Here is a 26231-nt window from a genome sequence, read left to right as displayed (position 1 = left end):
GAGAGATGAGGATGAGAAGACAGAAGGTCGAGCAGGACACAGAGAGCGTCGAGTGAGCAAGTGAAAGTGAATGAACTAGGTTTAGGAACGGAATTTACTTTCACTCATTTTACAATAGAGCGAGTGAAAGTGAAAGAACTGGTTCATTCACATTCACTTTCACTTTCCTACAGGTGCACGCACTAACGTTTTTGGGTAAGTGAGAGTGTAATCACTTTCACTTTCACTTACCCTTTGAGTGCACTAATTGGGCCTAAACTCTACAATTGACATCCTAAGTTGGCTCTGGACTTGAAAGATAGTTTCGGCCGAGTGGCGCATCCTTTGGACCTCCTCCGTCATGTTCACAATGGCGACGCTCAAAACATCGCCATGCCACAACTATGCTGGCAAGCTCAAATACGCCTCTTGCTCCATACCATAGAATCCCTTGATTCTTCTCTAGTCCCTTAAAAGAGTTTGAGTGAGGTTCGCAACGAGGTATCCAATTGCCCATGAAGTGTAGCCCTTGAGGCTTATCACCTTGTAGGCGCTCTCCACCACAGCCTTGTGGATGTTCTCCAATGTGTGTTTCTCATATGCAATCTCTTGCTTCTCTAGGAAGCTCAGCACTGGGACTCTACCCAGGCTTATGCTTGACCATAGTGCCACCAAGCTGTCTCCATGCTCAACCACGATGAAAGTCTGTGAAAGAATCTAGGTCCATTACAAAATTATAAGATTTTTCAAATAACAAGAAAGGTTAACAATGCACTAGCAATGTAGATATCCTATTTTAGGTAGCGTATTGAAGCTAAATTGATTCATATCCTACCCAAAACTACTAGCAAAAGTTAGAATTACTTTTCCAACTAATAATATTACAATTTTTTTATATATTCATCATTATATTATTTTTAAACTTGGCAATAAAACTTTAATTCACACCTTTAGTATTAGAGCTACTATCTTTTTATTCACACCTTTAATTCTTCAAAGTACTTCTTTCAATTTGTTTTTTGTTAAAATCACTTCAGACCAATGCCAATAGACCCACTACCTAAAAGTATAGGAGTGTGCCTAACATCCAACTCAGTCAAGTATTTTATTCTTCACCCAAGAGGTAAATTGTGTTTGAGCTACCCTTAAAAGTGAGTAGTCTCTTTATTGTGCTCTACATTTGGGCTATTTTTCTATCTTTGAAATTGACAGGAGTATGTTTTAGACTATGACCATTTTAACTGGTGTATGAAAATTTGTCGTACGGCTAGGTGTGATTTTTCTTCTCTCACCATTATGTTGTGCAAGCTGGGTCTCTTGGTAAAGAACAAAGAGATCCTCAGCTTGAGGGGGAGAAGTAGAAGAAGAAGTACAAGAAAGAGGCAACTAGCAATGAAGAATTCCACGTTATGGTAATCAAGTTTTATGTGGCTAGAATATCTAAGTAAAGAGGAGACAATATGAGAATAAGATAAAGACTATAAGCAAGATGTGAACAAGAAGGACATGAATCAAATCACGACAATCAAAATTTCTTTTTCAATTACACAAGTTCCTTGACCAAGATTATTTGCAAGTGAAATTATAAACACGAACTTGAGGGAGAGTGTTAAGAGACAACCTCGTGTGTAGGTGTGTGTTGGCTAGTAAATAAGGAAAACTTTCATAGAGATGGCATAGAGTTGTATTATGTAAGTTGGTGTATGTCTTTTTATGTCTTTTTCTTTTTTAAGCATGTAACCCTAAAGGCATTATAGTCATTGTAAACACCTTATACAACTATAAATACAACCTCAAGGCAGAGCATTCAAGTCTCATCCTCTTGGCTCAAATTTGTCCATACACCTCTCTCTTTTTTTCTCTTCATTATTTTCCTTGGTTTCTTCTCTCTTCTCTCCCAAGATCTAGAATTCCTCCCTTCTATCCTTCTCTTGACATATCTTGTGTTTATGTCTTGTGCCAAGAAATCAGCACTCCAAATGATGATCAAGGAAGAGGCAAAGCACCATTAGATTCAAAGTCTTGAGGATCATCTACTTATTGTAAGAAGAGATCCCAATGATCTCTTGACAGTACTAAAAGGTTCATTGATGCAATTAAAAATATGACATCAACCCTTTAGAGATCTTTAAACCCAAAGATATCAATGCAAAGCTTCTATGTTAACATGTTTTTCTAAAAGTCCCTAAATTGCCCAAATAAGTCAAATTTTGTGCCCCACAATTGTTGGGCACCGTAGATAAGAAGGATATATTCATTCATATGACGACAAAAGAGCGGTGTGATTGGCTCATCTTTAACTACAATGAAAAGTAATAGATTGAGACATAGTTTTTGACAATATTAACATTGATTTTGATATCTGGATGTAGATGAATATGTATATGTGATTAATACATGGATGTGTTTGTGGTTAAGACATGGATGTTTTTGTGGTTAGGGTATAGATGTTGTGTTTCTATGGTTAAGACAGAGATGTTGAGGATCATTTGATGATACAACTTGTGTTTTTTGTTCATGACATGGATGTTGAGACTTATTTGATGATACAAGTTGTGTTTTTGTAGTTCAAGCATGGATGCTCATTTTTATTTGAATCTTTATTTTTATTATTGAATGTACAATATTCCAAGTACTCATGGCTAATCTTTTAGACAAAGAAAAATTAGCAGTATGATTGTCTTTTACACAGTTATACTTGTTCTTGCAAGATATTATTTACATCATTGTAATGAGCTAGTACAATGTTCTCATGGTATGGATAGTCCAGAATATGTGAAAAAAACATTAAAAAGATCAATGTTAAATTTTTAAAGGTTTATGGGATAAATCAAATTTTTTTTCTCAAATTGACTTGGATGTTGAAGAGTAGAGGACTCTTACCTGATACAAGGTTTTGTGGATAAATAACTTACAATTTTTTGTCTTGTTGTTGGTCAACAACAATCATACATTGTTACCTCAAACATGTTTGATAGATCAAATTAGACCATCAAGAAATATTTTAATAAGATGTTAGATGCTATCGTAAGACTACAGTCTAACTACATTAAACAACCTTCAAGACGTACTCATTCGAAGGTTATAAATAGTGAAATAATTATCCTTAATTTTAGGTAAGTATAAAGCTATTTGATGAATAATTTAAGTTTAATATCAAATATATGTTGATATTAATTAAATTTGTGCCATTAGTGTTGTAATTTATGATCAAAATATAGTGGTATGATGTAATTTATTTTGATTTTTGTCCCTTTCTCTCCCTTCTTAGGGTAAAGGGTAATGATGTAATTATTATTTCTCTCATTGATATAAATACATCAAGGGAGAGGATTAGGACGTCACTTAACCTAATCCTCCTTCCCTCATTCTCACTCAAACCTTCTCTCAACTTCGGAGTCTCTCTTGTCTTCTCTCACTCTTTTTCCTCTCTCTCCTTCATGTCACCTTCGGCGTCTTCTTTCTCTTGTGCTAATTATCTATGGTGTTATCATGGGATCCAAAATCTAACATGGTATCAGAGTAGTGGATTTAGGATCCCGAGGTTAAGATGGTGATTAAGAGTTTTTTTCCGATCAAGTCTCACGTGGAATATTTCTTTATGAAGCAAAGATTCAAGTTGCGCCAAGATAAGTTCCTTACTTCGTTATTTTTTTCTTTAACGACATTGTTGTCGAGGTTTTGATCTCTAAATGTTGATTATGACACGATGATTTTTTTTGGAAGATGGGCTCAAGCCCACATGACCAAGGAAGGCCCACATGTCCAAGAGAGGTGTGTTAGAATATGAGCGCAGTCCCACACAACCAAGGAAGTCCCACACGACCAAGAGAGCTGGAAGATGGGATCAAACCCACAAACCAATGAGAAGGCCCACACGTCCAAAAGTGGTGGCATGATGCTAAATAAAGAGTCATCTCATAAAGATGGCATTGATGTAATTAGTTTAAATTTCTTGTCTCTTCTTCACTCTTCAAGGGTGAACGACATAATTATAATATTGTAGTTTTATTCATCTATAAATAGAGTTTCAGGTGTAGGGTTAGAACACAAGTCCATAACCTTATTCTTCTTCTTGTTTTCTCCCCAACATGACTTCTCTCCTTTTCTCCATGGAGTCCTGAAAATCAACATGGTATTAGAGCATTGATTTTCAGGACTCATAACTATGGTTTTTTAGAACTCCTATCTTGTTGTCTCAGTTGCTCATTCTGAGTTGGCCTACCCTTATTGTGTTTTGTTTTTTTAACTTCTTCCAATTCCCAGTTTTGATATTGGACAACTAAGGTTAAGCTACCAAAGCTAGAGAATTTGAAGAAAGAAAATTTGCAAGGGGAAAGCCCAATATCTCATCAAATGGCGTGGTTGGCCGGAGAGCGCTAACACTTTAACCTTATAAGAATCTTAAAATGTGTATAAACATAATTGAAGCTTTTGAAGAGAGCCTCGATTCCAAATCCACCCGCAAATGCAAGCATAAGTCTGGTGGTCCTCACATTCAATCCAACAAGAAACGTGGTACTTCTAAATCAGAAGAAGTACCAAGGAAGGCATCTCCAATTCTTCACCCAAAGTCCGCATTCATGCCATCAAGATTTGGGAGTTCGAGCTTGAATAAACTAGGTGAAATGTGATGAAGGGCGGCTGAAAGAAGATCGGACCTCCGACATCTTACTTGATGGCCAAATCTTCGATGACATCCTGCATTATTGGACGATCATTATTACTCTACATTGACATTTTTGAACGCTCTCTACCAGATCAAATTCCGCTACTAGTTGACAACTCGTCCAACCTGATATTTCGTCAATCTATTCGGACAGGAAGTTGCTGATTACAATCCGTTGTTGTTTTTGAAAGCTCTAGGGTATCTTCTTGTGAGCATCATCGTTGATCGTTCGATATCGTAACCTTTGTTGCTTCATTGTTCATTTCTAGTTTTACTCTTCCTTCTAGCGAATCCATTTCTAGTTGTTTTATTTTTAGAATATAAGCTTGGATCGTCTCTCATTGTTGTTTCAAAAGTTTGTGGTTGTCTCTGCCGTTGGCATAATTTTTTTCAAAGATATCAAAATCAATTGTGGCTGGTCTTATGCTGGCATCTCTTCTATTTCTGGAAAGTTTTTGCTCGAGTTGGATTCATCCTGTTGGCATCTTATCGTATCTTCTAAAGTTGTTGGTATCCAGCTTCATGGGATCTCTATTTGATTCCGACTTGGCAATCTCAATCATTTGATTCATTAATCTTTGGATTTCCATTCTCGGTTTTCCATGATTATCAACCTGATTTATTACTCTGTTTGGAAAAATCTATTGCTCCGTTGTTGATTTTGGAGACTGAGAGATCTCTATTTTTTCCACTTCAGTTACCGTTTTCTCGGCAACCGAAACAAGAGGGAGAGGTGCTGGTTTATTCTCATTGATGTTTCTGCCTTGCCGTTATTCTGAGATCTTTGCTGGATTATTTTTTAGCTAGTTCTCCTCCAAGTTTTACATAATATGTAGGGATGCCCATGCCATTTATTCGAGTGGGTTATAACCCTCTGGATCATAACCTTCTCTCTTCTCTCCAGATGGGCATTGATTACGTTAAAACTTTTTCACCTGTTGCCAAGTTGAAGACTGTTAGGGTTCTCATTTCTCTAGTAGCCAATTTAAAATGGGATCTCCTTCAATTAGATGCCAAGAATGCTTTCTTTAATGGTACTCTCTCTGAAGAAGCCTACATGAGCCAACCACTAGGTTATGTGGTTGAGGGGAATCAAGTATGTAGACTGAATAAGGCAATCTATGGATTGAAACAATCCCCTTGGGCTTGGTTAGATAAATTTACCTCTATGGTTACAAAGGTTGTGGTTAAGAGCTGTGAAAGTTATCACTTAATGCTCACCAAAAACACCACTAAGGGAAACATCCTTATGGCGGTATATATGGATGACATTGTTATTACGGGTGGTGATCTTAGTGGCATTCAACAGGTTAAGCAGGACCTAAACAAGTTCCAAACCAATGACCTTAGACTTCTCAAGTACTTCCTAAATATTGAAGTTCTCCAATCCAGACATGGTATAATTCTATCATAGAGGAAATACGTACTTGATCTGTTGAAGAAAACTGGAATGCTTGGATGTAAGTCAGTTGATACACCCATGGAACCTAATGTTAAGCTATGTGGCGAACTAGGAGTGATGTTGATGTTGGTTGGTTTCAACAGTTGGTTGGGAAGCTAATTTATCTCATAATCATGGGACCATATATATCCTATTCAGTCAGTGTTATTTTTGATTTTTAGGGACAACACATAAACACAAGAGATCTCAAGGGAAGGAGAGAAGAGAGGAACTCTAGCTCTTGGGAGAGAGGATAGAAGAAACCAATGGAGAGAAAGAAAAGGAAAAGAGAGAGAGGTGTAAGGCCGAATTTGAGCCAAGAGGAAGAGGCTTGAATGCTCTACCCCATGCCTTAGGGCTACATGCTTCAAAAGAAAAAAGACATAAGAAATCATACAAAACTTGCATGATTACAATTCTATGCCATCTCTATGAAAGTTCTTCTTATTTACTAGTCATGCCACCCCTAAATACATGCGTGTCTTTTAACACTCCCCCTCAAACTGATGTTTTTAACTTCACTTGCAAATAATCTTGGTCTAGAAACTTATGCTTGAAAAAGAAATTTTGATTCCCTTGATTTGATTCATCTTCTTCTTGTTCACATATTGTTTGTACTCTTCATCTTGTTGTCATTTTGTCTCCTCCTTACTTGGATATTCTAGCCACATAAAACTGGATTATCACAACATGTGGAATTCTTCATTGTTGGATACCTCTTTCTTATACTTCTTCTTCTACTTCTCCCCCTCAAGTTAGGGATCTCTTTGTTCTTTACCAAGAGACCCAACTTTCACAACATAACAGTGAGGCAAAAATGGTCATAGTTGTTACAATGTGGGACCAAACCCACCATAACCACACGAGCAGGCATGATGAGTCACCACATGAGGTGGCATGATGAGTCATTACATGAGGTGGAATCCTCATCATATGAGTTGAAATATTTGGAAATATTTCTTGATTAATGTAATTGATTTATCTTCCCTTGATTGATGTAATTTAGTTAATCATGATTGATGTAATTAGGGATATTAGGGATCCTAATTGATTGAGGAGTTTTTATAAATATGTAATGGAAATAGTATAAATAGGGGTCTTCGTTGAAGGATTCAATCAAGCTCTCCTCTTCTCAATTTGTGGAAGAATCTCTCTCTAGCCTAAAGTCTCTTTGCATTTTTTTTCTCTTCTCTTCTCTTCTCTTCTCTCTACCCGAGCTCTCTCTCTCTCTCTCTCTCTCTCTCTTTGATCTTTTTCTCTTCTTTCTCCCTTCTCTTCTCCCTCTCTCATCTTGCTTGAGGTTTCAAGCATGGGCTCCTAAATTCAACATGGTATCAGAACATTAAATTTAGGATCATCACGTCAAAAGAAGGCTCAAAGAAGTTATGATCAAAGCTACTCATAGAAGGCTGTTTATGAAGCAAGATTGAAATTTGTGAGATAAGTTTTCATTTTTGTTGTTATCACTTCATGCTCTTGGTTTTATAACCTTTAGAAGATGTTTTAGAGATGATTTTATTGTTGTTTTCATCTTATGAAATTATTGAGATTTATGCATCTCGGATTGGAAGAAGTTTACCAAGGCAGTTTTGTCTGTTTGTAAGTTCTTGGCTAATAATCGGTTTATGTTGAGATTTTTTGCATAAAAATTTATAATTTTGTGGGAACAAGATTTTATTGATGAAGAAAAATTTTCATGAGCCTAGTATGAGTGGTTTTATATCCATTGGATTTCGGAAATGTAATTACTTAGCTTCTATGCTAAGCTTCTCCATTAACCGAGTTGTTTGAATAACTCTACTTGATTTTGTGATTTTTTGGAGAATTTTTTGAGAGCCACGAGTTCAAGAATGGAATATTGTGTTTTACATAAAAGGAAGCAAACAAAAAATAAGTAAGGAAGTGGCCCTTTGGAAAGTCTAGTTGGCGCCAATCTATTTGAAGAAAGATTGTTGTTTTTTAGAGATCTCACATTCAATCAATATCTTCTTGATTAGGCTTGATTTTTTTAATTTTAAATCAATCATATATTGCCTAACTCATGAGGGATTGAATCTAGACTGGTTTATTCCAAGCTGGAGTCAAATATATTTTTTGAATGATCTTGGAAAGATCTAACTCGGAATGCCACCTCACCTTACTTGATTTCATGGTTGTTGATTGATTTTTGCTATTCTCTAAAAGGAAGACTAGAGAATTAATTATAGAAAATTTTGTCCATCAAGTTTACTTGCCTAAGATGGCTCCATCCTTTCCTAAAAGGCTTAATAAGCTTGGGTTCTCCTCCCATATACCCGAGCTATTTTTGGCTTTACTTTATTCTACAAGCCGCTTACTTAGGCTACTTCACATTTAAGCTAGTCTATTACCCTTGAATTGCCTCTTATGGCTGTAAAATACATGGGTAGCAAGAATGATATTCTCAAGATTACTACCATATCCTTGCGAGGGATATCAAATTTCTTGAGCTGGTCTACATCGATTCGACGGTTCCATATAACAAGGGACCAACTTGGTCACCTTACCAAACATGGGACACCCATTGATGAAGAAGATGTTGCTTATGCTAAGTGGTTAAAATATGATACTTTGGTAACTAGTAGGCTCATCAATAGCATGGAAGAACCTGTCTTCAACAATGTTCTTCATCTCGACACCGCCAAGAAAATTTGGGAAACATGTGCTAAGTTGAACTCTAGCTCCGAAAACTTACACATGCCATATGATATCTTGAATTTAGGACCCCTTTATTGATATCTCGAGCAAGGTGAGAGAGGGAAAAAGAAAAGGAAAGGGAGAGAGTGCTCACGGGTAGAGAAGAGAGAAGAAAAAAAGAAGAAGAAATATTTTAGGCAAGAGAAGAACTCTTTACAAGAGAGAAGTGGAGAACTGCTTCATTTGATGATTTATTTTTTAGTACAAGCACCTCTATTTATAGTAGAGGAAAGTGGTAGAGTCCAAGTACAATTAAACTACCTTCTACTAATTACATTCAAACTATATAACTCTTAAATATAAGTCTATCATAATAAAATAACTCAACATGATTAGAAGACTAACATAACTCAAACTAAACCTCTTCAATGAGGACATTACCATAGGATAAAGATACCAACTTGTGGTCATCCTTGTGGGTCCCACCTGATCTTCTAGATCATGTGATAAGGATACTAGCTTGTGGTATCTTTGCGGGCCCCACTTGATCTTCAAATCTTCCAATTCATTCCAGCTCGTGCTTCTTATCTTCCAACTCATGCCAGCTCATGTGATGACTCCTCTTGGCATTGACATCCACATGGTGGGTCCCACCAACTCGTGCAACCATGGTGGGTTCCACATTATAACATAATATTCTCCAAAGAATATTCAACACTAAACAAGGAGAAAATATCCATGAACATTTGACTCATTTTAAAGGCCTTCTTCAAGAATGGAAGCTACCTCAGCCTACCTCTACAAATATCTCTATCCAAGACAAGCATAAGGAAACCTTAGCCACTGCCATTTGCCTAGGAAATATTAAGTCATATCTCAAGGTTGCTAAAACTCAACTCCTTAGAGCCTCTACTATTCCAACCTTTGATGATGAATATGCCACATTACTCTGCATTATAGACTCTTCTTCCTCTTCTCCCACAGAAGTATCATCCGCTTTGTACTCCGGGAATAGTGGAACATCAACCGATCGTGGTCGAGGACGAAGAAGAGGTAGAAGGATTGGTTCCTCCAGAACAGAAGGCAAGGAATGCATCTATTATGGGAAATATGGCCACACTATCAATCAATGTTGGAAAATCCATGGTACACCGGAATGGGCTAAGGCTAATCAAGCCTCAGTAAGTGGTACAAAGGAGGAAAAGTCTACCCCACCAATAGAAAAGAAAACCCTTACCAATGATGAGTATGACTTATTCCAGAAAATGAAAATTCTGACGGTCTCTCCTCCAAGTTCCTCCTCAACTGCTACTGCCACCATTGCTTCAGGTATGCTCTCTACCACTTCCTCCTCATCATCCTGGAAAATTGACTCAGGGTCCTCTGAGCATCTCATAGGTAACAAAAATCTACTCAACTTTGTCTCTCCTTGTCTCTCGAATAAATTTGTTACCATAGTTGATGGCTCCCAAACTAAAGTTCTAGGGAAAGGATCCACCTCCATTAAACCATCACTTCCGTTCACAAATATTATTTTTGTTCCTTCCTTTTCCTTGAATATTTTATCCATTAGTCAACTTACACAACATTTCAATTGCTCCATTACCTTCTCACCCACTTTCTGTGTGTTTAGGATCTTACAATGAAGTAGGTGATTGGTGGAGGCTGTGAACAAGGGGGACTCTACTACCTGGATGTGTCACGTGCTACGAAAACTGTTCAACCACTTGAAGCATTGACTGATACCACACCTACGGAATTTGCAAATCCCATCGAGGTAAGTCCATCTTCTCTTGTTCCTTTTGGACCACAATATGATACTTGATCCATCGCCTCAAGAAAAGAACCCATAACTTGCATTAGGCCCTCTACTTCTCACCCCATATCCAATTTTGTGTCTCACCATCGTTTATCCTCTTCATGTTGTCAATTTCTTGCGTCTATCTCCTCCTTCTTTGTACCATAGTCCTATAAGGAGGCTTTGAAATATCTAGAGTGGTAGGCGGCAATGGAAGAAGAAATGCATGCTCTCTATGAGAATCAGACATGGGCTCTAGTTCCTCTTCCATTAGGAAAAAAATGTGTTGGCTGTAAGTAGGTATGTATAGTTAAACACAATTCGGATGGATCAGTTACTCGCCTTAAGGCCAGCCTTGTTGCCAAATGTTATAGGCAATTTTATGGGATCGATTATAAGAAAACATTCTCTCCAGTGGCCAAATTGAACTTGGTACATATTTTATTATCTCTTGCTGCTAATTCTTCCTGACCAGTTTATCAGCTTGATATAAAAAATGTTTTTCTCAATGGGGATATAAACGAATAAATTTATATGCAACAACCACCTAGATTTGTGGTTGAGGGGGAGTAGGTATGTCGATTGAAAAAATCCCTTTATGTTCTGAAACAGTCTCCTCGTTCATGGTTTGATAAATTTAGCCAAACACTGATACAGGCTGGATTTCACAAATGTTCCGTAGATCACTTTGTGTTTCTTAAAGACACACCTAAAGGGAAAGTGATTTTGGCTATCTATGTTGATGATATTGTCTTAACCGATAGTGATCTCGAGGGCATTCAAAAAATCAAGGAACAGATATGTGAAGAATTCAAGACAAGAGATCTTGGACTACTTAAATACTTTCTGGGTATTGAAGTACTACAATCCAAACATGGGATTATACTATCTCAAAGGAAGAATGTCCTTGATCTACTAGAGGAGACAATTATTATGGGGTGTAGACCAACATAAACCCCTATGGATTCAAATACAAAATTATCTACAGGCACTGGAGAAGATGTGGATATTGAAAAATAGTAAAGACTTGTGAGGAAACTTATTTATCTTTGTGTAACAAGACTAGATATATCATATGTAGTAAGTGTGGTGAGTCAATACATGCACAAACCACAACCTACTCATTGGCAAGCACTAGAAATAATATTGCGATATTTGAAAGGAGCTCTAAGAAGAGGGCTTCTCTATAAGAATTGTCGAAGAGAAAATATGAAAGCCTCTTACAGGATTCTTACAGTAAGAAGTCTCACATAGCTAAAATTTATTTGGTGGAGTTTTATAGGAGTTTCACAGAATGAGGTATCACGGAAGAGTTTTAGTTTAAAGGTGTTTTAGTTATGTTAGTCTTCTATTTATGTTGAGTTATTTAATTATGCTAGGACTTATCTTTAAGTATTAGAGTTTGGGTGTAATTGGGACAAGGGTAGTTTAATTGTACTTGGACTCTTCTACTTTCTTCTATTATAAATAGGGGTTCATGTACTCTGAATACAACAAGTCAATGAAGTTTTTTCTCTTTTCCATAAATTCAACATAGTATCAGAGCAGGTTCTGTGAGTTGACTAAGTCAGCCCATAGAGATCATGTGATCTTTTTCTGATCTATTATCTCTAGCATTTTAGGTTCGTATCTATTTTTTTTCCAGTCCCTATACCCATTGTTTGCTTTATGTTTTCACATTTACATTGAGCTTTTAATATTGCATATTATATATTGATGAAGTTTTATTCTGAGAATCATCTTCTTCTCTATTTGGTTTACTTCTTCTACTGCTAATTGATCACTCTATTATTGTATCTCGGTGATCTTTTGGAAATCTTCTGCAGAGTTATCTACCTAGCCATTATTCTCATCATTTGGCTTACTGCTATTATGGAAGTTATTTTTGTGTCCTCCATATCATGTTTCATTTACTAAAACATTATTTCTAATGCATTGTCCAAGTTGATTACTGTTGCTGCTACTTTGGGATCGATGGTTCATGACCAATGACCATGACGATCCCTCTATGTCTCTGTTCCTCATCCCACTCTATTCAGAAGCAGGGAAGAAGACAACATCGGGTAGACTATTTTAATTCTGGAAAGTTACTACTGTCGATTCTCGCTGCTAACTTCTCTGGCTGGAATTGCTTCTCCGCTGGCAAGCCCAAACTATCTCGACCAGTTTTTCATTCTACCACTACGTTGATGATCATTTGAAACTGTCTCTACCGAATCGTTACTACATCGTATGGAAGAAGGAGACGTTGGTTCCACTCGCTGGTTGGTATCTTCATTCAGAAAGTTTCCATATTATTGCTAGTTTTCCTCTGTTTATTTTTCTCTGGACAGAATCTCCACTACTGGATTGATTTTCTATTCAAAAAGTTCTCAAAAACTTTCCATTGGCGGGAGTTATCATCTGTAGAAAAATTTCCTTCACTGGTATTCAGTTGTTGTTGGCTATCTTTGGAAATAGTTTTTTGGAAACTCCTCTGGTTGTCCCTTCATTGGACTTCCTTACCCATCTATTGTCCTGTGCTGTTCGGAGATCTCTTCATTTGCTGGCTGGTTGGTGTCTTTTCGGACTGCTCTTATATTCAAGTCTCTGTTAGCTGGATTATTTCTGTTCTACCAATTATGATCTCTGATTTTTACGTTTTGTTCAACGCCACAGAGAAGAAGAAGCTACTTTTGAAAAACTAATGTTTCCCTAAGTTAGGAAACTGGGTTCTACTGAGTCTCGCGCCGGTTCTGATCGAGCCCCGATCCAATACGAATTGAGCCAAGCAAAACCAGAGACCCGAGCTTAATGATTCTGCACCAGCATGCCGATTTAACTCGGACCAACTCGAACCAAGTCAACCCGATCCGAGTCAACTCAGTGAGTCAACTCGGGTCCGGGTCAACCTGACTTGGCCCACTTATTTCCTACCTCGATATACGTATTTAGGTTTCAAGTTCTATATACATATTTCTTCTGCGACTTGGTTATATTAGTCTACTATTTGACTCGATTCAACTCAGTTCTCTAGACTAAATTATTTTTTTGGATTATTACTGTATTCCAACATACTACTTTGTGCAACTTCTTTATTTACTGATTGACTCACTACAAACTATTTCATGTGTCCTTATTACTCTTAAGGGTTTTCATTATTTACTGGTTATCTACTATTATACTACTACAAATTTGGTACATGTTATTTTGGCATTGGCCCGTTTCTATTGCTGCTATTATGTATCTTTGATTGAAGCATTATTTCTGAAGAATAACTCCTCGGTTGCTTGCCTTGGGTTCATTATTTTCTAACTATTGCTGGCATTGGTTCGTTTGATGTGGAATTTGAATTTCTTAGAAAAATAAAGCACATGGTGGCCTCAGCATCTTATCTTCCTCTTTACCCATTACTCAGTGGTTATTTGGTAGCCTTTCTCCTACCATCCTTTATTTTGACTCTCACATACCCCTTTGGGCCAACCTGTTGTGTGTTACTTTGGTTGGTTTACCTTTATATATATAAATATATGTGTGTGTGTGTGTGTCTATATATTTTATACGTGGTTCTTTTATCGACGTCTTGTGAATGACATACATTACCCACTTTAGTGATTATTCTCACTCTATTTGTTGGAAATCCTTGGAGTTTGGTTTTGACTTATGTTTTATCACCCATTTCTTCCCTTTGAGAGTTTTTACATGGTGTTGTACTTGTAGAATTTAGGATCTCATGAAAGGAACTTTAGATCAACAAGAAAGAAGAAGAAGAACGTGGAAGGAGAGAGTTTGGATTAAGGGAGAAGAGGGTTGCGTCAAAAAGAAAAATGAGGGCTGGACGAATTTGTGGAAAGAGAGGAGAGTGCTTCAATCCCTACCTCTTAGCCAATGCCTTTATTTATAGTTTTACAATGCCCTTAGGGCTACAACTTGACGAAACAAAAGACATAAAAGGAACACATATTTACACTTCTATGCCATCTTTATAGAAAGTACCATATTTTACACATATGCCACTCCTTTGACGTGTGGGTTTCTTGTCTTGAGCTCGTGGGCTTGAGCCCATCTTCCAACACTCCCCCTCAAGCTGGAGGAGAAAAGACATCATAAATACCCAGCTTGCTACATATAAACGATAGGATTTTAGATGTAACGGGTTTAGTGAGAATATCAGCTACTTACTCTTGAGATGACACATGTTTGAGAGAGATTATTCCTGTTTGAAACTTCTCCCATATAAAATGACAATCCACCTCAATATGTTTAGTTCTTTCATGAAAAACTGGATTTGAAGTGATATGAATGGCTGCTTGATTATCACAATGCAGATTCATGGCCTCCTTTTTATAAAAACCTAGTTCAATAAGAAGGGTCCTAATCCATAATAGTTCACTAACGGTATGGGCCATAGCTCTGTATTCTGCTTCGGCGCTAGATCTTGCAACCAGATTTTGCTTCTTACTTTTTCATGTAACCAAGTTTCCCCCAACCAGAGTACAATATCCTGATGTACATTTTCTATCATCAAGAGATCCAACCCAATGTGCATCTGAGAAGCCTTCGATGTTGAAGTGCCCATGTTTTTAATACAGCAATCCTCTTCCTGGAGGTCCTTTTAGATAACGTAATATTCTCTCTAAAGCTTGCCAGTGGGTAATTTGTGGCTTGTGCATGAATTGACTCACCACACTTACAACATATGATATGTACACTTACAACATATGATATGTCTGGCCTATTTACCGTGAGATAAATCAGTTTTCCCATAGATGTGCCAACTGGTCTACAACTCTTTATTCATGTTTCTTTAAGGAGATCCAAGATATATTTCCTTTGAGACAATATTATCCCATGTTTGGATTGAAGAACTTCTATACCCAAAAAATATTTAAGCATACCAAGGTCTTTAGTCTTGAATTCCTAACATATTATCTGTTTCACCTCTTGTATGCTCAAAGCATCATCACCGGTTAATATAATATCATTCACGTATATGGCCAATAATATTTTTCCTTTGATCATATCTTTATAATATACGAAATGATCAATTGAGCACCGATGAAAACCAAACCGTAGGAGTGTTTGACTAAATTTATCAAACCAATCCCGAGGGAACTACTTAAGCCCATATAAAGACTTTTTTAACCGGCATACTGACTCCCCCTCAACCACATAACCAGGTGATTGAACCATATAAATTTCCTCACTGATATTACCATTTAAAAAAATATTTTTAACATCCAACTGATAGACGGGCCATTACGAGTTAGCAGCAATAGATAAGATGATGCGTACCGAATTCAATTTTGCAACAGGAGAGAAGGTCTCCTCATAATCTAGCCCATAGCACTGCATATAGCCCTTAACAACCAGTCAAACTTTAAGACGAGCAACCGATCCATCCGGATTATGTTTCACCCAAAAAACCCATTGACAACTAACTGGTCTTTTACCTTTCGAGAGTGATGTTAAGTACCAGGTTTGGTTTTCGTATAAGGCGTGCATTTCTTCATCCATAGCCGCCTTCCATCCTGGATGTCTCAGGGCCTCCTGATACGACTGCGGAACGGAAGTAGAAGAAAGGGACGCAAGAAACTGAAAGCACTCGAAAGACAAGCGATGGTGAGACATAAAATTTGAGATAAGATGAGAAGTAGTACAAGAGCAATGTTATTTTCTTAAAGTACTAGGCCGAGTATCAAATTCACGCCCATACATAGGAGGAGAAGGAATTACCTCGGGTGGATCCGACAACTCCACAGGTGAAGGTACGACCGATGCATCAGGGGATGGATTCACTTCAAGATTGAACGGCACAAGCGGACAAGGAGTAGTAGAAGGACAAGTCCATCCTGGAGGAGCATCGTGGGAGGAGTAGAAGGGAGTGTCCTTAAAGAAAGTCACATCCCTAGAGATAAACATCCTCCGAAGGGTAAGATTGTAATAGACATAACCTTTCTGGGTGCGAGAGTATCCCAAAAAAATGCACTTCATAGACCGAGGATCAAGTTTATTTTTATGTGGAGATGTAACATGAACAAAACACGTACATCCAAACACTTTCAAAGGAAGAGAAAAAGGATCTTCACCATTAAATAGCACAGAGTAAGGAGTTTTATGATGAAGGACTGATGAAGGTAACCTATTAATGAGAAAGCATGCTATAAGTATAGCATGAGGCCAATAGAAATAGGGTACCTTCATGGAGTAGAGGAGGCCCCGAGCAACTTCAAGAAGATGATGATTCTTCCTTTCAGTAACACCATTTTATTGAGGAGTATAGGCACATGATGTTTGAGGAATAAGCCCATTACTCTCACAAAATGATTTGAAGTCACGAGACATGTATTCCTTAGCATTATCAAATCTAAGGGTTTGAATTTTCTTCCCAAATTGTGTCAAGACCATAGCATGAAAATTTTTAAACAAAGGAAGAATTTTGGAACGCTCTTTAAATAGATATAATCAAGTCACTCGAGTAAAATCATCAACAAAAGTGACAAAATATTTAACTTGGGAAATATTTGAGACACATAAAGGGCCCCATACATCAAAAAGTATTAGCTCAAACGAAGCAGTACTTGTAGTTGTAAGACGAGGAGAATATGTACTCCTGACATGTTTACTTAATTGACAAACCTCACAATTGAAATTAGAAAGTCCTTTTAAAGATGAAACCAAAGAACGAAGTGAAGGGGTAGACGGATGACCAAGTCGGTTGTGCCAAAGTTGGGCCTCAGATGTAGTGGACGATAATGCAACTAATGGTGGAAGAGTGAAGTAGTACAAACCCCCCTTTTCATGGCCGCCACCAATCACCCGCTTCGTAGTGAGATCCTGAAAGACACAAGAAGACGGTGAGAAGGTGATAGAGCAATTTAATTTTTTGGTCAATTGGCTAACCGAGAGCGAATTTAAAGGAAATTGAGGAATAAACAAAACATCTTGAAGGGGAATAGATGAAGTAAGAGAGGAGAAACCTTTGCCAAGGACCTTGGTTCGGGTACCATCAGCAATAGTAATGAATTTATGAGGATAACAAGGAGATAAGGATTGCAACAAGTGTTTGTTACCTGATAGATGTTAGGAGGCCCCAGAGTCGATGATCAAAGAGGAAGAGGAAGAAGAGGAAGAAAGCATACCTAAGGCAATAGTAGTAGCAGTAGTAGATGATGAGGGAATAGAGGATTCCATTAAGGACTTCATTTTCTGAAATGCAGCATAGTCCTCAGCTGTAAGAGTCATATTTTCGGATGATGATTCAGCCTTATTTTCATTTTTCTCAAAGTTAACTGAGACTGGGTTAGCTATGGCCCAATCAAGTTTGCCATGAAGTTTCCAGCATGATGCCACAAGGTGGTTTTGACGGGCACAATAAGTACAAAGTTGAGGCTCAATACGGAAAGAATTCTGACCCGTTCTACCACCTCTATTTTTAGCCTCTCTCATATTTCTGCTCCGTCCTCGGGATGAGGAAGACGTTCCTTGATTGCCAGAGAACATCGCTGATGGAGCATCAATAGGAGAAGGAGGGGATAGATCCGGTATCCGAAGTAATGTAGCACTAATATCATCGAAGGATGGAAGAGCAGAAGAACTTAGAAGCTGAGTTTTGGCCACATCAAGGTATGGTTTAATATTTGATAAGCAAATGGCTGCTACCAAAGCTTCTCTTTGTCATTCTTGAACGAAAATATCAATGGAATATGGCTGAGATAGTTTCCATTCTTGAAGAAGACCTCGAATTTGTGAATATTATCTCCATGTTTCGTATGCAGCATGTTTTGTAATACAACATATATTTTTTGTAATGAAGCAGTACTTGAGTAAAGCTTGGCACACGTGTCCCATATGTTCTTGGCGGTTTCCAAGTGGACCACATTGTTGGCCACCCGCTCTTCCATGCTATTAATGAGCCAACTTATCACTATGTTATCATCCTTAGCCCACTTGTCGTAGGACGCATCTTCTTCATCAATTGGAGGATGAAAGTTAACAAAGTGGTTCAAGAGGTCACGAGTAATAAGAACCCTCCGAACAGATTATGACCAGCTCATGTAATTGGAGAGACCTCTAAATGGAATTGTAGTAATACGGAGTATATCACTCTTATTACTATTGTATCCAATCTCCATGATGAGGCAAGTAAAATATGGAGGTCAAGGGAAAAGGTCTTCTTCAAAGAACAATTACTCAATGTAATTTGAAGAACCTGTAGACCAAATCAATCACAAAAAAAAGAGAACAAGAACCAATTTCTTTCACAAGGGCAAGCACCAAATTATCAACAAATTTGTGCCTTTAGAAAGTGATAATAACATCCAGCCATCACTCAACTTCTCTTGTATTCATAAGAACAAAGAGATGAAAGTAGATGCAACCGATTAGGCCTTAATCCAAACTCTAACTCAAATGAGCAATAGACAAGAATTTAGAGAAGATTTAACGACAAACCAAGACACTTGGAAGAGATTTATCTTCAGCTCATGGGAGACACGTAAAAAAAAATCAATTGTTGAAGTTAAAAAAAAAGGGAACTACAAAGGGTAAATGACTGCTGGAATTTCATCAAACATATAATGGGCATCCAACAACATAACACAAACCCATTAGCAACCTTAAGTAGGAGAAGATACAACAATATGTGCTGGAATTCTACCTCAAATGATATGGATCCAAATTACATAAAGGTAATTGAATTTCACTCATCAATCTTAATAAGATGCAAACAGCAAATGATCTTGATCACTCTTGTAATTGATTTACGAGGAGTCAAGATTTTAACATCAATTTAGTCATAGAAATAAATATTTACAACATATAAAGATTTATCTTGATTTGATGTGACTCAAAATTCAAGAATTAAAGAAAAACAGTAAAATAGAGTATGTAAAATAAGAAAAGGAAACAAAAAAAAAACGTAAATAAGAAGAGTATGAACTTATCTCTTCATGACTGAACTCCTTAACCAACTTCTTGAACAGGTTTCATAATAACTCCATGAAGAGATCCTAAACTTCTTGCTCTGATACCATGTAGAATTTAGGATCTCATGAAAGGAACTTTAGATCAACAAGAAAGAAGAAGAACAAGAAGAGAGAAGGAGAAGAAAAGAAAAAGAACGTGGAAGGAGAGAGTTTGGATTAAGGGAAAAGAGGATTGCGTCAAAAAGAAAAATGAGGGCTGGACGAATTTGTGGAAAAAGAAGAGAGTGCTTCAATCCCTACCTCTTAGCCAATGCCTTTATTTATAGTTTTACAATGCCCTTAGGGCTACAACTTGATGAAACAAAAGACATAAAAGGAACACATATTTACACTTCTATGCCATCTTTATGGAAAGTACCATATTTTACACATATGCCACTCCTTTGATGTGTGAGCTTCTTGTCTTGAGCTCGTGGGCTTGAGCCCATCTTCCAACAATACTTATCCTTGGGACACCGTGATGGAGGAGCTTATTACTACATCTATGTTATTTAGTTCAAGTTGAGATCACTGCCATTACCTCCCAGCTTGAGGGGGGAGAAGTGGAAGAAGAAGTACAAGAAAGAGGTATTTTATTCCATATGTTGTGGTAATTTTAATGTGACAAAAATATTCAAGAAAGGGGGAGCACAAAAGATGAAGTTTTAACATCTAAGAAGAAAGTTTTGCAGTAAAGAAAATTGAAGAACAAGAATCCTTTTCATTGCAAGTTGAAGTTATAAACTTTAGCTTCAGGGAGAGTGTTGAAGAGAAGATATGAAAGCCTCTTAGAGGACTCTCATAGTAAGAAGTCTTACATAGCCAGAATTTATATTGTGGAGTTTTACATGAGTCTCACAGAATGAGGTCTCCCAAAAGAGTTTCAGTTTAAAGGTGTTTTAGTTATGTTAGTCTTCTATTTATGTTGAGTTATTTAATTATGCTGGGACTTATCTTTATGTATTAGAGTTTGGTGTAATTGGGACAAGGGTAGTTTAATTGTAATTGGACTCTACTACATTTCTTTATTATAAATAGGGGTTCATGTATTCTAATTACTACAAGTCAATGAAGTTTTTTTCATTTCCACAAATTCGACAAGAACCATGGTCACTTCTACATAGAAGGGTTCTCAGATGCAGATTGGGCTAGATCCTCGGATGACAAAAAATCTACTTCGAGATATTGTACAATAGTTGGATGGAACTTGGTTACATTGAGAAGCAAGAATCAGAATGTAGTTGCAAAGTCCAGTGTAGAAGCATAATACAGGGTCATGGCACACACAGTTAGTGAGTTTTTATGGATCAGATCCTTTCTCATTGAATTTAGATTTTATAAAGAAGTTCATATGGATCTACATTGCGATAATCAGGTGGCAATACATATCACCTCAAACCCGGTCTTCCATACGAGAACAAAACACATTGAGGTAGGCTGCCATTTTATACATGAGAAATTCCAAACCGACCTATTATCTCTCAAACATATCTCCTCACAAGGGCATGTTGCAGACATTCTCACCAAACCAGTCACTCATATGATCTTGTCCACCATCTGCAGCAAGCTAGACATTTACGATGTTTCTCACCCCCAGCTTGAGGGAGAGTGTTAGAAGGTGGGACCAAACCCACGATGACCACACGAGATGGCATGATGAGTCACCACTTGAGGTGGCATGATGAGTCATCAGACGAGGTGGAATCCTCATCATATGAGTTGGAAGATTTGAAGATCTTCCTTGATTCATGTAATTGATTTATCTTCCCATGATTGATGTAATTTAGTTAATCATGATTGATGTAATTAGGGATATTAGGGATCCAAATTGATTGAGGAGTTTCCCTAAAATATGTAATAGAAATAGTATAAATAGGGGTCTTGGTTAAAGGATTCAATCAAGCTCTCCTCTTCTCAATTCGTGGAAGAATCTCTCTCTAGCCTAAAGTCTCTTTTATCTTTTTTCTCTTCTCTCCTCTCTACCCAAGCTCTCTTTCTCTCTTTGCTCTTTTTATCTTCTCTCTCCCTTCTCTTCTCCCTCTCTCATCTTGCTCGAGGTTTCAAGCATGGGGTCCTAAATTCAACAATGGTCTTAAACACACTCCCTTACAATTTTAAAGGCGAAAAAATAGCTCAACTATAGGGCACAACAAAGTGACTACTCACTTTTTAAGGGTAGTTAAAACAAAAAACACCTCTTGGATGAAGAATAAAACGACTTTGACTCAAGTTGGATGTTGGGCACACTCCTATACTTTTTAGGTAGTGGATCTATAGGCATTGCTCTGAAGTGACTTTATTAAAAATAAATTAAAGAAATACTTTGAGGAATTAAGGGTGTGAATAAAAAGATAGCAACTCTCATACTTCAAAAAGAATGAGGCACGCAATGCAGCTATTCATGCTACCAAGTAAGAAGGAGGCTCTTTTAGACCAATAGATGGATAAAAGGTGACCATGTTTTACTCAAGAGGGAGGTAAAAAAATAATTCCTCTATGAACATGAAAATTGAATAAACTCAAAACAAATCTCCAATAAGAAATTTTGAGATGGAATATCATAATAGAAACTTTCTAAACATACACTTCTCATATAAGGTTATTACTTTTTAACACAACTTGACCAATTTGTAAACAAAATATTCAAGAGATAAATTCTAGAATAAGGAAGATTTAGGACACTAATATTTGGAGTCTAGAATTAGGAAACCAAACTTTTTACATAAAAAATTTCTGACTATGTCAAAAAGAAAACTAAACTCATAATGGAAAAGACTTCTTGTAAGGAAACTAAACTCATAGTAGGAAAGACTACTCCTAAGGAAACTCATGTAATGTAAGATCAAACAAAGGAAGGAAAGATACTCAAGTTGGTAAAACCTTAAATAGATTTTGAAAATAAATAGGAAACTCAACCAACATTAGCAACTCTAAAATTAAAGAAAAACAATTCGGCTTAAATTTGAATCTTCGAATGTAACAAGATACCAGCATGACTTTTGATTCTTCCAATGTGGATATCTCTCTCTAGAAAGATCGGATTGAAAAACGTTGTATTGGGATAGAAAGTAGACTCACATAGATTTCTTTTGAGATATAATTACCAATATAAATCCTCAGTAATGTTGGTACAAACTATTTAGGAATTTGAGGCTTTCTGCTGCTATATGAAACTTTTCTACCACTTGATCTTTGCTGCTTCAGATATCGATTTATCTATGTAGAAAAATCTGATTTCAATGATTATTTTTTGAGTTGGAAACTAGACTCAAAGATGTTTCCAACGGAATATAATTTTCTTTAGGAAACATATGGTGAGAGAGTAAAACATCTAATGAAAAACAGGAATTGGGAAAGAAATACTTAAGGAAAATGTGAAACTCCTCTTTTTTCTTTTTCTTCTTCTTCTTTTTCCTCCCTTTCTTCTTCATCTTCTTCTCCTTATCCATTTCAGATACCATGCTAATTTCTAGGGACAACACATAAATATAAGAGATCTCAAGGGAAGGAGAGAAGAGGAACTCTAGCTCTAGGGAGAGAGGAGAGAAGAAATCAAGGGGGAGAAAGAAGAGGAAAAGAGAGAGAGGTATAAAGACAAATTTGAGCCAAGGGGAAGAGGGTTGAATGCTCTACCCCATGCCTTGAAGCTGTATTTATAGTTGTATGTAGGTGTTTACAACGACTACAATGCCCTTAGGGCTACATGCTTTAAAAGAAAAAAAACATAAGAGGACATACACAAGTTTGGATTATTATAATTCTATATTATCTCTATGAAAGTTTTCCTTATTTACCAGCTATGCCACTCCTACACAGATGGGTGTCTTTTTAACAATTATCAGTCAGTATATGCATCAACCTCAATAATTGCATTGAGTCTAGAACAAAGATTGCTATGAAAATGTCATGGGCACACCAAAATTGAAGGCTTTGCTGATGCAAATTGGGTTGGGTCTCCTAATGATAGGAAGTCTACCTCTGGTTATTGCATGACATTTGGAGGCAATCTAGTCACTCGGAGGAGCAAGAAAAAAAATGTGGTGGCAAATCGAGTGTTGAGGCTGAATACCAGGCTATGACACTAGCAGTGAGTGAGTTTTATAGCAGAGATCATTCTTGACTGAGTTTATATTCCATATAACCAAGCCTATACAACTCCATTGTGACAATCAGACAACTATCTATATTGCAACCAATCTAGTCTTTCATGAAGAGACCAAGCATATTGAGATAGATTGTCACTTCATTTGAGAAAAAACTACTAGTAGGGTTAATATCTATGCAATATGTACCTTTGAGGAATCAATTGGCAGATATTTTCAAAAAATTTATTGCTATGAAGTCACTCACGCATGCACCAAGCTGGGAATATTTGATATTTTCTCTCTAGCTTGAGGGGGTGTATTAAAGACATTCAAGTGGAATATCATGTAATAAAGAGAATGTGGTATAGGTTGTAATTAATTATACGTTAAAAGTTATTTTTTTATTTGCTTATGTACTAGGACATTCAAGCCCCACCTATATAAGTAACATAGTGAGGGGGAGGAGGCTCAATCGAGCTCTTCTCAAAACCCTAATTCTTTACTCTCCAACTCGTGTCCCTCTCACAAACTCTCCTCTTCATCTTCTCTTCTTTCTTCTTCTTCTTTCTTCTTCTTCTTCTAAAAACTTGTTATATTAACAATCTATCAGAGTAATTTTATATTAAAATACCTCATTTTTATTCACATAAATTCATGATTTTTAATATTATATTTGATTACTAATTTTAGAGTGAGAATTTAGATATTTTTTAAGTAAAATTTTTATTAAGCATTTGTTTAATTATTTTATTTGTATATTTAATTAAATAATTATTTATAAATTATATTTAAATTATTATTAATTTTGACTAGTTAAAATCATTTTAGTTTATAAATGTAAAATTTAAATAAAACTATATCATAAAAGATAAATCTATCAGAATAATTTTATATAATAATTAACCTCTTATATATATATAAATTCATGATTTTAATATTATATTTAATTACCAATTTAAGAGTGAGAGCTTAGATATTATAGAAGTAATATTTTGATTAAGAATTTGGATATTATACATGTAAGAATTTTTGTAAGAATTTTTTGTATATTTAATTAAATAAAATATCTTTATTTAATTTTTAATTAATGATTAATTTAATCAATTAAAATATATCTTAGTTTATTAATAGAAATCTTAAATAATACTATTTTACAAAAGTTAAATGTATGAGAGTATTTTATTAAATAAATTTCTTCTGCACTTTCCACACTAACACAAAATGTTATTTTACACTGCACTTTATATTGTGTACACTAACACAAAAAAATAATTTACTTTTACTTTCAATTTCACTAGGTTATTACTTTAAAAATTCACTAATTCCCTTCATAGTTTAAAATAGCAATCGAGTGAGAAAGTAAAGTTATTTGAATGTCTTGGGCATTGACATCAAGATGATCAACAATGAGAAATCATAATTGCGATGTGTCGAGGTTGGTCTTGAATCCAATTACCCGGTTTGATGGGAACCTCTATGCAACATGGTTAACACATCCACTGGATTGGACACTATGAGTTGAGTAGTATCGAATCCAATGAGTTCGTAGCCAGATCTGCAATGAACTTGAAGATCATGCTAGAGGTCCAACATCTCCCCATAGAGTTTGTCGTGCTTGAAGTCGATGACCGTAATATGCTTGATGGAACACACATGCAAGATTAACGCTTAGTTGTTCGATACTCTTAAAACTTATAAATAAAGTCTAAGTTCAAGATTCGTTCACTTAGAACACGTATAGATGGCAAAATACCAACTAGATAAAGGTTCAAATCCGAAAGACAACTTTCATTGAAAGATGTATAGTATTGATTGCGCAAACCTTATCGTATCTAACCGTGTGTCCATTTTCAAAATTTTAAAAATGGTGGGGAATGTCATAGGTTTTTAAAAGTTGAAAGGCACGCGTGTGTGCCTCTCTTAACCTCTTCTATTCACTTGTTTCATTTTTTTAGTCGCACATTTGCTTTATCATGTGGGACTTAAGAGCTTATAAGCCTCAACCCTTCTTTCCTCTTTGATCACGTGTTTGAGACACATGCACGCCTGTGCGTGAGGTGCCCATGCACACATGTGCACGTGGTCTCGTACAAGACTCGTCTACCACACACATTTACATGTGTGTTCAGGTTGGCCCTGCATGTAACATGTGTGTTCGAGTGGGCCTTTAAGCCATACATGTGATATGTGGAGCCAAGACATAATGAGATTTTAAAAAAAGAATTGATTGAAAATGGTTAGGAAGGATGATGATGGATTTGAATCGTTGGATCATGTTTTTACATATCTGAACCATCAGATCGTGAAGTTATTAATTTAAACCATCAGATCAAATGGTTACAAATCTGAAAGGTCAGATCATATCGTTACAGATCTAAACTGTAAGATCAAAGCCATTATAGATTTGAACCGTCAGATCAAAACAGTTACAAATCTGAATAGTTAGATTGGGCATCAATGATCTGAATCGTCAAACCAAAGTAACATATTTGGATGGTCAGATCTGCCAGGAGATCAAGGGGTAGAAAGCTCTATAAATAGAGTTACATAATGTGAGATAGACACAAAGAAGAAATTTTGGCTTGTGAAAAACATTATGAGAAGAGCAAAGTGTTCTTAGTGTTCTTGAGATAAAAAGAGGAAAAATCCTCCGTTCAAT

At 36.4% G+C, this 26231-nt stretch overlaps 1 pseudogene; it reads right to left on the bottom strand.

Moving 5' to 3' along the window:
• Positions 1-243: 243 nt before the first annotated feature.
• LOC137947604 (L-lactate dehydrogenase A-like) lies at positions 244-25149 on the bottom strand (annotated as a pseudogene).
• Positions 25150-26231: the final 1082 nt, after the last annotated feature.

The sequence above is a fragment of the Aristolochia californica genome, unplaced genomic scaffold (genome assembly GCF_029961685.1).
Source record: "Aristolochia californica isolate CCGP_79_NKW_82.1479 unplaced genomic scaffold, dmAriCali1.0.hap1 SCAF_13, whole genome shotgun sequence".
In the NCBI taxonomy this organism is placed as follows: domain Eukaryota; kingdom Viridiplantae; phylum Streptophyta; class Magnoliopsida; order Piperales; family Aristolochiaceae; genus Aristolochia; species Aristolochia californica.
Note: the sequence above shows the minus strand (reverse complement) of the source record. Positions and strands in the feature narration are given on the sequence as shown.